The sequence below is a fragment of the Sapajus apella genome, unplaced genomic scaffold (assembly GCF_009761245.1).
Source record: "Sapajus apella isolate SASKATOON/1434 unplaced genomic scaffold, GSC_monkey_1.0 scaffold30, whole genome shotgun sequence".
Taxonomy (NCBI): domain Eukaryota; kingdom Metazoa; phylum Chordata; class Mammalia; order Primates; family Cebidae; genus Sapajus; species Sapajus apella.
Window position 1 is genome coordinate 22188750 of NW_022436970.1, and position 12955 is coordinate 22201704.

At 48.5% G+C, this 12955-nt stretch overlaps 1 protein-coding gene across 5 annotated transcripts in view; it reads right to left on the minus strand.

The window, feature by feature from the left end:
• The window catches only part of MBP (myelin basic protein), a 143094-nt gene extending 131673 nt beyond the window's left edge, over positions 1-11421 (minus strand). For all 5 annotated transcript variants that reach the window (XR_004273635.1, XM_032293901.1, XM_032293900.1 and 2 more), the window contains exon 1: positions 11243-11421. The gene's annotated coding sequence lies outside the window, so the exon portion shown is untranslated. The remainder of the gene's footprint in view (positions 1-11242) is intronic.
• Positions 11422-12955: the final 1534 nt, after the last annotated feature.

The following is a 12955-nucleotide window of genomic DNA, read 5'->3' on the forward strand; positions in this document are numbered from 1 at the left end:
ACCCGCTCACTCTCTAAAGCACACATTGGAGAGCCTGTGTGTCCACTCGGATGAGCTGTGTAGACCTGGGAGCACTGACCCACTCACTCTCTAAAGCACACATTGGAGAGCCTGTGTGTCCACTTGGATGAGCTGTGTAGACCTGGGAGCACTGACCCGCTCACTCTCTAAAGCACACATTGGAGAGCCTGTGTGTCCACCTGGATGAGCTGTGTAGACCTGGGAGCACTAATTCACTCACTCTCTAAAGCACACATTGGAGAGCCTGTGTGTCCACTTGGATGAGCTGTGTAGACCTGGGAGCACTGACCCGCTCACTCTCTAAAGCACACATTGGAGAGCCTGTGTGTCCACTTGGATGAGCTGTGTAGACCTAGAAGTACTAAGGCATTCACCGTCTCCTTCCTTCACTTAACAGCAGTGATCCTGAGTTAACTGGGAACTCATTACAATACATATTCCTGGGCCCATCCCCAAGACGGCAGGGTGGTATGCCAGGGTGGGCCTAGGACTCTGCATTTAATTTGAATTCTCAGCGCAATGTGGGTAGGTGGTTGCAGACCACAGGCGCCAGCGTGTCCCCTCCCCAGGTGGGCAGGCAATGCGGTCACGGCAGATGCTTGGCTTGGGAGTTGTGTGTTCAGCCACCAAACCAATTTTTCCCTGCTAGGACTCCAAATGGATCCAGGTACTTTTGTTTGGTTTTCTGCGTGTGTTGACCTCTGAAACGTTAGGTTTCTTGATCAGACTCCAGGTGAAAAGCAGATCTGAGTGGAGCATTTCTCTGTCTCTCTGGGTTGGTGGTTAGCGGAAGCGCACTTGCACGGTGTCTGCTGGTGTAGCCGCCCTGAGCTCCACCCCTTCCCTGGATGGGGCATTTTGCTCCTGCCTGCAGGGCAGCACGGGCACACCTTCCTACCTAGAAGGAGTGGATGCCCCCAAAGGGGGCCACACCAACAATCCCCTGAGCCCCCGAGAAACCTCCCCCTCTCCAGCCTCCTGCCTGCCCCTCATCTCTGCCTCCTGGTTCTTTCTTTCCATATTCTCTCTCCTCGTTTCTTGCCTTTTCATATATTTTGTATGTGGTCTCTAATGCAAAATTAAACAGGTAATTTGGTTAGTCACGTACTGTGAATAAAACTTCATTTTCCTTCTTGATCTTTGGAAAATTGGTGAGCTGAATGCCAATTCCTTTACTCTTAAAGAAAGTGAACCGATGTAAGCAGAAATTGCTAGAATAACTCTTCTGGCCGCATCCTCCCACTCCCCACTATGCTAGTGTCCTTTCTTGGGGCTCGGTAACTGCTGTGATCGCTGCCTGCACCATCCTCCCCAGCAGTACCCCTGGAAGTGGGGGTTGGACACTGGACACCTGGAGCCACACTGGCCTGGGTGCCTGCCTCAGATGAGTTCAGAGGGAACGGGAGAGGAAAGGAGCAAAGGCTCCCTCGGGCCAGTGGGGGAGAGCCCACCCACAGGAGATAGGAGATAGGGCTTTGGGGACTTCCTGAGACTGCTGAGTGGGCAGCCGAGCTGCACCTGCAGAGTCTCTGAACCAGGTAGCCTGGAGAGTGACAGGAAGTGGGGCCCTGGCTTGCTGGCCTCTGAATCATGCTAGACTGCACTTAGAGGCCCAGCTCATTACAAATCCTGGCAGCCAAGAAGGAAAAAGAGTCCATAACAACTTTGTTCCTTAAATCTCTTCAGATTTAGCTAGATTCTCATGTTTTTTTTAAAAGGCATTGGCTCAAGAGTGAGTTTACAAACATCCAGTTAATCCCCAGGCTTGTGCTGAATCCAGCCCACTCCTCCGAGGTCCTAGCTCCTGCCCATTTCGGCACACTTCTCTTTTCAGATCAATCTCTTCATCCCCCTTTTCTGCATTTATACTACTTGAATAAGAGACTAACGAGGGGGACAGAGACCGTCTCTTCTGCTTCCTTCTTCCTCTCCTCCTTCCTTGCCACTGTCGTGCTCTTACCAAATTTCAGTAATTTTGCCTCCGCACCTACTTTCAGATTCCTTTGTGAGGCCTTCTCATCTTCCTCCCTAACACTTCTCATTATCATTGGTGTCATTTCCCCCCAAACTTTACATTTATTTATTTATTTATTGCTAATAAAAATTACTAATTAGTTCAAACATATTCAAAAGCACAGATAATAGATTATAAGACAACTGGTGTATCCTTTTCATCAAAAAAGTGACACATTCTCTTATTTGTATAAAATATCAAAATAAACAGAAAGCCAAATCATGAGTGGACTCCTATTCACAATTGCTACAAAGAGAATAAAATACCTAGGAACACAACCAAGGATGTGAAGGGCCTCTTCAAGGAGAACTACAAACCACTGCTCAAGGAAATAAGAGAGGACACAAACAGATGGAAAAACATTCCATGCTCATGGTTAGGAAGAACCAATATTGTGAAAATGGCCATACTGCCCAGGGTAATTTATAGATTCAATACTATCCGCATCAAGCTACCACTGACCTTCTTCACAGAATTGGGAAAAAACCACCTTAAACTTCATATGGAACCAAAGGAGAGCCCGCATAGCCAAGCAAAAACAAAAACAAAAACAAAGCTGGAGGCATCACACTACCGGACTTCAAACTATATTGCAAGGCTACTGTAATCAAAACAGCATGGTACTGGTACCAAAACAGAGATATAGTCCAATGGAACAGAACAGAGGCCTCAGAAAGAACGCCACACATCTACAACCAACTGATCTTTCACAAACCTGACAAAAACAAGCAATGGGGGAAGGATTCCCTATTTAATAAATGGTGTTGGGAAAACTGGCTAGTTGTGTGCAGAAAACAGAAACTGGACCTCTTCCTGACACCTTACACTAAAATTAACTCCAGATGGATTAAAGACTTAAACAGAAGGGCTAACATCATAAAAACCCTAGAAGAAAACCTAGACAAAGCCATTCAGGACATAGGTGTAGGCAAGGACTTCATGACTAAAACACCAAAAGCATTGGCAACAAAAGCCAAAATAGACAAATGGGACCTAATCAAACTCCATGGCTTCCGTACAGCAAAAGAAACAGTCATCAGACTGAATTGGCAACCAACAGAATGGGAAAAAATTTTCACGATCCACCCATCTGACAAAGGGTTAATATCCAGACTCTACAAAGAACTGAAACAGATTTACAAGAAAAAAACAACCCCATCAAAAAGTGGGCTAAGGATATGAGCAGACATTTTTCAAAAGAAGACATTTATGCAGTCAACAAATATATGAAAAAAAAAACTCATCATCATCGGTCAGTAGAGAAATGCAAATCAAAACCACATTGAGATACCGTCTCATGCCAGTTAGAATGGTGATCATTAAAAAATCTGGAGACAACAGATGCTGGAGAGGATGTGGAGAAATAGGAATGCTTCTACACTGTTGGTGGGAGTGTAAATTAATTCAACCATTGTGGAAGACAGTGTGGCAATTCCTGAAGGATCTAGAAATAGAAATACCACTTGATCCAACAATCCCATTACTAGGTATATACCCAAAATATTATAAACCATTCTATTATAAAGACATATGCACACATATGTTTACTGCAGCACTGTTCACAACAAAGACTTGGAACCAACCCAAATGCCCATCAATGATAGAATGGATAAATGAAATGTGTCACATACACACCATGGAATACTATGCAGCCATAAAAAGGGATGAGTTCATGTCCTTTGCAGGGACATGGATGAAACTGGAAACCATCATCTTGAGCAAATGGATACAAGAACAGAAAACTAAATACCACATGTTCTCACTTATAAGTGGGTGTTGAACAACAAGAACATGCAGACATAGGGAGGAAAACATCACACTGGGGCCTGGGGGGTGGGGGCTAGGGGAGAAATGGCAGGGGGTGAGGAGATTGGGGAGGGACAGCATTAGGAGAAATACCTAATGTAGATGATGGGGCAACAGATGCAACAAACCACCGCCATGGCACATGTATACCTATGTAACGAACCTGCACAATCTGCACATGTACCCCAGAACTTAAAGTATAATAAATAAATAGAGGAAATGAAACCATATAGAGACAGCCAATACCCTCCCCTCCCTGAGGTTAGAAGATAACATTACCTGGCATGACTTTCACATATTCTGAAAATTTTAAATAAATAGAATAATATTATAATATGTATTCATTTGCAGTGTGCTGCTTTCCATTCAGCACTGTTATTTAGAATTTTGTCCATGTAGATACACAAAGTTGGGGCAGTTTATTTTAACTGTTGTGAATAAATCATAGTATAAATCTGTAGCCCTACTCATGGGGGATTAGTGTGTTTCCCTCTTTTTTTGGTATCAAAACCTTTACCCAACAAAATATGTACACCTAGTTTAGTAGTGCTAAGAGGGAATTTGTAGCCTGAAAGACTTATATTAGAAAACAGGAAAAGTCTCAAATTAATAATCAAGTTCTAATTCAAGAAACAAACAAACAAGCTAAATTTATACAAAGAAAGTGGAAAACAGGAAATACTCGAGAAAAAAATCCCTAGGTCCATGTGGTTTCACTGGAAATTTCTACTAAAACAGCTAAGGAGAAATTTAGGGCAATTTCATACACTCTCTTCCAAAAGTTAGAACAAGTAGGAACACTTTCTAACTCATTTTATGAGGCCAGTTATCCTGATACTGAAACTAGCAAAGATGATACGAAGAATGAGAACCACAGATCAATCAACATCTCAAGAACACTTAGAGGCAAAAGTCCTCAACAAAACATTAGTAAAGTGAAATCTAGCAACATATAAAAAAATTATATACATGGCCAAGTGGAATATATACCAGATGCTCAAGGGTGGGTCAGCATTAGAAAGTCAATCAATACCGTCCATCATACCATGAAGTAAAAGAAGAAAAATCTCATGAATATATAAATTGTCCCAGAAAAAAATATTTGACAAAATACAACACATATTCATGAATAGACATGGACTACCTCAACTTGACAAAGAACATCTTTAAAACCCTATAGCTACATTGTATTTAGTGGTAAAAAATGCTTTATCCTTTAGATCAGAAATAAGGCAAGTTTTTGCAAATCTTATTAAATATAGCACTGGAAATTCTAACCAGTACAATAAGAAAAATAAAAAGGATATAAATTGGAAAGAAGAAATAAAACTATCCAATTTGCAGATAACATGATGATCTGCATAGACAATTCCAGGAAATCTACCAAAAAAAAAAAAAATTCCTCGTAGATCTAATAAGCCAGTTCAGTAAGGTTTCAGAATACATATTGACACATAAAAATTACTCACAGTTCTATATACTCCACAATAAATGTGGAAACTGAAGTTAAAAACACAATGCCATTTAGAAATGCCCCAAAGGAAAAAAACACTTATGTAGACTGTAAAAAAAATTACAGATTCAGAATATGTACACTGAAAATTATAAAACACTGATGAAAGAAATTAAAGAAGACCTAAATAACCAGAGAGAGAGAACCTGTCATCACGGACTGGAAGACTCAACATAGTAAAACTGTTAATTCTCCCCAAACTCATCTCTAGGTTTAAAGAAATTCCTATCAAAAGCCCAGCAAGGTTTTTGTAACCATAAACAAGCTATTCTGAAACTCATATGGAAAGGCCCAGAACCTACAACAGATAACATATTTTTCATAAAGAAGAATACAGTGAGAGGAGGTCACTCCACCTGATTAAAGTTTACTATGCAACTACGGTAATCAAGACAGCCTGCTGCTGGCAGAGGGACAGGCATATAGATTAATGGAACAGAATACAGAACCCAGAAATAGACCCACAGCAACAAGTGGAAGCCATTTTTAATGATGGTGCAAAAGCAATTTAATGGAAGAAGGATCATCTTTTCAACAGTCACAGAGCAATTGGACATTCATTGGCAAAACCCAAACCGAACCAAATAACCCTCAACCTAAGCCTCACAGCTCATACAAAAATTAACTCAAAATGGAAAATAGACTTAAGTGTAAAATGCGAAACTATAAAATTTGTAGGGAAAAAAGGAGAAAATCTTCAGGACCTCAGGCTAGGTGAAGACTTAGACTTCATGCCAAAAATCAAAATGCAAAAAAGGTAAAATTAATAAACTTGAATTCATCAAAATATAAAACTTTCTGCAAAAGACTCTGTGAAGAAGATGAAAGAACAAGATAAACTGGTAGGAAATAATCGCAGCGTGATAGGGACAGTATTCAGAAAATATAAAGAACGACGAAAACTCAATTGTTAAAACCAAACAATCCAATTAAAAAATGGGCAAAAGACATGAACAGACTTTTCACTGAGGAGGATACACAGATGGCCGTAAGTACATAAAAAAGTCTTGATGACATTACCCATCAGGGCAATGCAAATTAAACCATCAGGAAATATCACTACACACGTATTAGAACAGCTAAAATAATAAAAACAAAAATAGTGGCAATACGACATGCCGCGCAGGCTGGGAAGGTCCTGGATCACTCACACACCACTGGTGAAAACGCAAAACGGTGCAGCCATTCTGGAAAAGAGTTAGCAGTTTCTTATAAAATTAGACATGTGCTAACCATATGACTCAGCAATTGCAGTCCTGGGCACGTATCCCAGAGAAATGAAAACTGTGTTCACACAAAAACCTGTACATGAATGTTCACAGCAGCCCTATTTGCAATAACCAAAAACTGGAAATAATCCAAGTGCCCTTCCTGGGTGAACGGTTGAACACACGGTGGTGCATCCAGACGAGGGAACACCACTGAGCAATTAAAAAGAAACACCTATGGACACGCTCACCAACCTGGATGCATCTCAGGGGGATTGCCTTTAGTGGAAAAAGTCTGTCTCAAAAGGCTGCATAGTGTAGGATTCCATTTACAGGGCATTGTTAAAATGACACAATTATAGAAAAGGGGAAGCGTCCTGTGGTTGCGAGGCTCAGGGAGGGGAAGGAGGAAGTGGGCTTGGCTGTAAGGGGAGCATCAAGGATCCTGTGATGAAACTGTCCTGTCCCCTGATGTGTTGGTGCTCACACAGTTATACATGGGTGTTAAAATTACACACAACTAAGTGCACAGGCATGCGCACGCGCGCACACACACACTATAAAGTGAGTACATGTCAACTGGTGGAATCTGAAATGTCAACAAAGTTAACGGGTTGTATCAGTGTTAATTTTCTGGCTGTGGCATCGTACTATGGTTTCTAAGATGTTATTGTTGGGGAAACCGGTGAAGGGAATTGCATGTGAATCTGTAATTGTCTCAAAACAAGTTAAAAAATTGCTTCAGCGAATATCCATTGTGTGTGTCTTATGCACACGGACCCTGTTTTCCCAAGAAGTGAAATTGTTAGATCTTAGGATATACCCACCTTCAGTTTTTCTAGATTATTCTGTAACATCTTTGTTCCTTATGGTCCACTCAAACTCATGTGAGGTCTAATTTTTCTACTCTTTCTCTAATATTTGGTATAGTCACAATTGGAATTTTTTTTCCAGTACAACAAATGTAAAACAAAACAAAACAAAACAAAACTTTTGCCATTTTAATTTTGAATTCCCTGACTCCCAGAGGGTTAAAGTTCTTTTCGTATTTTATCTCTCCATCCGGGTTTTCTCTTCAGGCTCATATTCTGATCTTGAATGGCTTGTTTCAAATTACTGAATTTTAGAACTTTTCATGTGTTCCAGATCCTAGCCTCACATAGGTCTGCTTTTCCTCACCTTTTGACATCCACCTGTTTTTCACAATGGCGACTCAGACCAATGCAGTGCTGTTCACAGAGCCCAGAACAAAAGAACATTCAGGATGACACTTCTGTGCTCTAATGGCCATTGAGTCTGAGACATTGCCAGTAGTGTTGGAACACGCACTCACAGTTGTCGCTGGCACTGCAGAAGCTGTTGCTGTGGAAGGCAGCTTCAGCACCCACTGGAGAGATCAGCTGCCCTTCGGGTCGGCCTGTCCTACGAACGGCCCACAAACCTGGCCAGCCTACCTCTGCATACACAATTCCTTCAGGAGTCTAATATGTTTCTCCATCGCCTTCTGTTTCTCTGGAGGAAGCCTGCTCACTACAGGTTTTGACAGATGTAAAATCTCTGGGGACTATTCTGGTGGCTCACCTGGCATCAGGGCCTGTGGCGTGAGCACTCTTCCCTTACAGAGCTCCGGAGCTTCCTTCAGGGGCTCCAATGGGTCAACCAAGTGTCTTCCTGCTTAGTGGCCATTTATTTAAAATTATCCCAAGAGTAATTAGAGGCTGGCGCGGTGGCTCACGCCTGTAATCCCAGCACTCTGGGAGGTCAAGGTGGGCAGATCACTTGAGGTCAGGAGTTTGAGACAAGCCTGGCCAACATGGTGAGACCCTGTCTCTACTAAACAAACAGACAACAAAAAATAAAAAAATTAGCCAGATGTGGTGGTGCACACCTGTCCCAGCTCCTCAGGAGGCTGAGGCAGGAAAATCACCTGGACCTGGGAGGTGGAGGTTGCAGTGAGCTGAGACTGCACCACCGCACTCCAGCCTGGGCGACAGAGCAAGACTCTGTCCAAAAAAAAAAAAAAAAAATGATTAGTAATTAGAATATTTTCTTTTTTACTGGCAACTAAGAAAGCTAAAGAGAGGATGATGAACAAAGACGGATGACAGGTGCCTTTTGGTCAAATCATTCTTGAAAGGAAACATCTCTGGGTGCATGCCACTCATCACTAGGGGTGGAAGTTTAAAAGGGGGAATGAGGAGCACCTTTGCAAGGCATCCTGTTCACCACAGCGGGGCAGAGCAGCAGTGAGGCGCCGGGGCAGACTCCCTGGACAGAATCCTGCCTCTTCCTGGGTGCCCTTAGAGTAACTTAACCTCTCTGGGCCTTGTTTCTTCATCAGTCAAAATGAAGATATGAAAAGCATGGCAACCTTTAATGAGGGCATTTAGGGCCATCACAACTGTTAACTGAGGTGACAAACAGCCCTCAGAAGAGAGCCTGGCAATGTGCAAGTGCTCGATAAACAAACACTCCCTGGGACAGAAACGGCACAGAGGCAGCTGCTAATCTTAAGCATGTCATTTTTTTTTTTTTTTTTGAGACAGAGTTTTGCTCTTGTTTGCACAGGCTGGAGTGCAATGTCATGGTATCGGCTCACTGCAGCCTCCACATCCCAAGTTCGAGAGATTCTCCTGCCTCAGCCTCCCAAGTAGCTGGGATTAAGGCACCTGCCACCACGCCCAGATAATTTTTGTATTTTTAGTACAGCACGTCATATTTTTAAAGAACTTGGGGGTAAAATTCAAACAAAATAACTTACAATTAACATTTACAAGTTCAGGCAGAAATAGAAACATCACAAGAAAGGCTGCTCTCTTTTTCCCCCAGCGTTTGGTGGCTACCTGTCATCAGTGCCCGCAGCCGGGACCGGGACTGACCACACTCAAAGCGGATGTTTCAAATCATGCTGGAGCCGTGAGATACCAGATCTAAATCAAGTGACGCATGTCACACTTCCTTATCTCTGGGCAGAACTGTGATACTTCTGGAGAGTTTTCAAAGATTAGAACAGAATGGCTTTGTTTAACCCGGAGTTAACAGAGGTGGTTGTTTCAGAACAGTTAACTCCCTGAGAGTTATTCCAGCGTTTACAACCATTTTTAACTGGATTCTTTTCCCTCAGGTTTCTGCTTATCCCACTTGAAAAAAAAAAAAAATCCTCTGGCGCAGTGCCCTTTGCCTTGGCTGGTGGGAGCATCCCCTCCCTGGCTGCCGGCCTGGTTTCAGGTCATGGCCTTCCTTCCTCTACTGAAGGGCAGCTGGGTTCCAGGCTCTCGGCCGTATCCACAGCCCGGGATCCCAACCGCTAAGGAGGCGCCCATCGCTGGAGGTGGCCGCCAGGGAGCTCAGTGCAGGACCCTGCTCCATCGGTGTGGTCCCTGACTTGAGCGTGACGCTCCTTAACTCGTCCCCCGGAGCTTCGCCAGATAAAGTGTCCAAAACACACACTGGCTGTTCCCTGACCTTTCCTTCCTCTGCAAAGCTCTCTTTCCAGGCGGGACGTTCTGTGGTCAAGATGAGGCAGAGACCTCCCTGGAACGAAGTCCACGCCCTCCCAAAGCCGGGCGAGCCACGCGCCCCTCACCCACCCGCAGAGCAGCCGAGCACTTGTTGACTCTCACGTTGTTGCAATCGGAAAACGGAACCAGGAACCAGAACGCGCCTGTTTCCAGGCAGAGTCGCATGGAGATCCCTAAAGACACTCGAACCCCTTCCCGAGCGCCACTCCACCTCCCGAAACAGGGGGTTCAGGTGGACGCGAAAGGGCACAGACGCTGCCCCGGGCGCCCGGGAAGACCTAGGGTGGCGGCAAATGACCGCGCGCGGGTCACACACGCCAGCCTCGGGGGCACCCCGCAGCCCACGACCCCAGAACAGACCGTCCCGCCCGGGAGGGGCAGCCGGGGAGACTCGGGCCCCGGGGGCCAGGCGCTCAGCGTCGCGAGGGAGGGCGGGCAGCTGCGGGCGCGCACGTGGGCCCAGGTGGGCGCAGCGACTGGTCGGCCGAGGAGCCCGAGACAGGCCCTGAGAAGGCGGAAGCCCGGACCCAGACTCTCGCTGCCCTCGGAGTTCAGAGGAAAACTGCACTTCACCTCGGGGGGAGCGGCAGGGGAGTGAACGCGCGCGGGGCCCTCGGGACGTGATTGGCAGGTCCGGGGAGGACCCCCCCAGCGCGCCCTCGCCGCCGGCACCCTCTTCTGACCCGCCCTGACTGGCCGCTTCTGTCCGCCGTCCCTCCCACCCTAGACTCCTCCCCTCAGTCCCGGGGCCCAAGGCCGAGCGGTTTCTGTGACCCCGGGACGCCGGGCCTGGCTGGAGACCACCCTGGACACCTGTCAGAGGCCGGCCCCGGCGCAGTAAACCCGAGTCTACGCCTGCGCCCACCCCCTCGCAGTAGAGATCGGGGACGGTGACAGGGCCGTAGGTTCGGGTCAGGGGCCCCCGGCTGCCACCTGCCCGGCCACCTGCGCTGCTGCCCAGGTTCCCCCTGCGCGTTCTCGGCCGAGAAAGGGACTCGGAGTCCGGGCGCCGGGACAGCTCCTGTTCCCGACCCTCAGTTCACGGCTCCCGCGGGGCTCGGCCCCGGGGTCCCGCCCAGGTCTCCGCAGTCCCGGCTTGGAGGGGCGCGGAGACAAAGGCGCCAGAGCCGCCCCCCACCCGCCCCCGAGGGTCACTCACCGGCGCTGCGCTCGCTGCTCCGAGGCCGAGGGGTGCCACGGGGTCCCAGGCCCGGGCGGGCAGTTCCCGGCTTCAAGCGCCGGCTCGCGGGGTCCCGGGGCAGCCTGCACCGCCTTCCGGTGTCGGGAGCCCGAGGCCGCCGGGGTGGGAGGCTGCTTCTCGCGGGCGCGCGGCGGCAGAGACTGAAGGCGGCTCCGAGGGACGGGCGCGCACCCCGCTCCCAGCCCCGCCTCCTCGGGCTTCCTGCGCGCCAGGTAAACACAGGCCCAGCCCGCCGGGCCCGCCCCACCTGACGCGGCCGCCCCGGGAGCTCCGAGGACCCCCGGGCCCGCTTTGCCCTAGCGGAGTTCCGGGGGCGCACGGGATCCACGCGCAGGGTCGGGCCTTGGAGAAGGGGCGGCCTGGAGCCTCGCCCGAGACCCTTCCCCCGTGGCTCGGCCTCCGAACTCACCCCCAACCCGATCTCGACCTCGGGGGAGGCGCGCGAGGCCGCATCTCCCCGTGTCCTCACGGGCTGGAAACCCCAGAAGCTGCTGAAGGACTTGGCGCGGCCCCGAGCCTGCCGGAGGAGGGTCAGCCCGCCCTGGAGGCGGGAGGAGCGGGCAGGTCCTCCCAGGCGCGGCCTCCCTCCCCTGCAACCCCGCCCAGGCCCGCGTGCGGCCGGCAGGTGCTCCGCTGGGCGCTGGGAGCGCACCTTCAGGCCTGCAGAAGGGGCGCAGGAAGTCCGCGTGGAAAAGAGAGCCAAACGCGCCAGGTGCGAGGAAGCCGCCTGATCCCGCGGAGCGGAGGCGTCATGGTCTTCGTCACTCTCCTGTTAAACAGAAAAAGCCTGCTGTTGGGCCGTGACTCACCTGCACACAGATCTAGTGGTCAGAGAGATCTTTCCCTGGATTCTCGGTCTCCTGATGGTGGAAGAGGAGGAGGTGGGGGAGTCCCTGAATGAGCCCCCGCGTTCCTCCTGACCTGCACCCCCAGTCAGGGATATGGACCCGGGCCTTCCGGAGGCAGCCTGGGACCCACGCAGTTTGTCAGGAGGTGAGGGAGAGGGCTGAGCGCTGCCCTGGCCCGCGCTGGGAGGCGGCTTCAGCGTGGGGTCGGGGTTGCGGCCTAAAACCATCCCCAGAAGACGTGGAAGATTAGCAGCTGTGTTCAAATGGTGGTAAATGAAGAGAAATATTTAGACGATGACACAAAAGTATCATCGTGTGGGCCTTTCCTCAGGAGAGATTTTCAAGTGGAGAGGGCAGGAGGGTTCTGGGAATTTGAGGCCTAAGGTGAGAAGGGGCGGGGAAAAGGGTGCCAGAGATAAAGTGTGCTTCTCCGATTTTTCTGCCCCACAACGTCACTTTAAGTCAAGGATGAGCGAGTGGGTGTGGGAGGCTGAACAGCTGCCCTAGGAGCACGGGTGGTGACAGTGAACGCAGGTGCACCCCGGTCCCAGCTCAAGTCACTAAAGCCCAGGCCAGGAAGCTGGAACACTGGGTCCTATTTTGGATACCTGTTTTAACATCAGAAACAGCTTTTCTTCCCCAAAATATCCCTTGGCTTTATCTCCGTGACTCCACAGGGCGGGCCACCTTCCTGCCAGCAGATGTCCCTGCAGCCGGGCTCTGGGCTCCGGAGCGTCCCTCAGACCACAGTGACAGCAGCAGCAGGCGGCTTTCTGTTCTTCTCTCCTTCTGCTGGGGTTTCAGCGGTTTCCTGAAACATTAC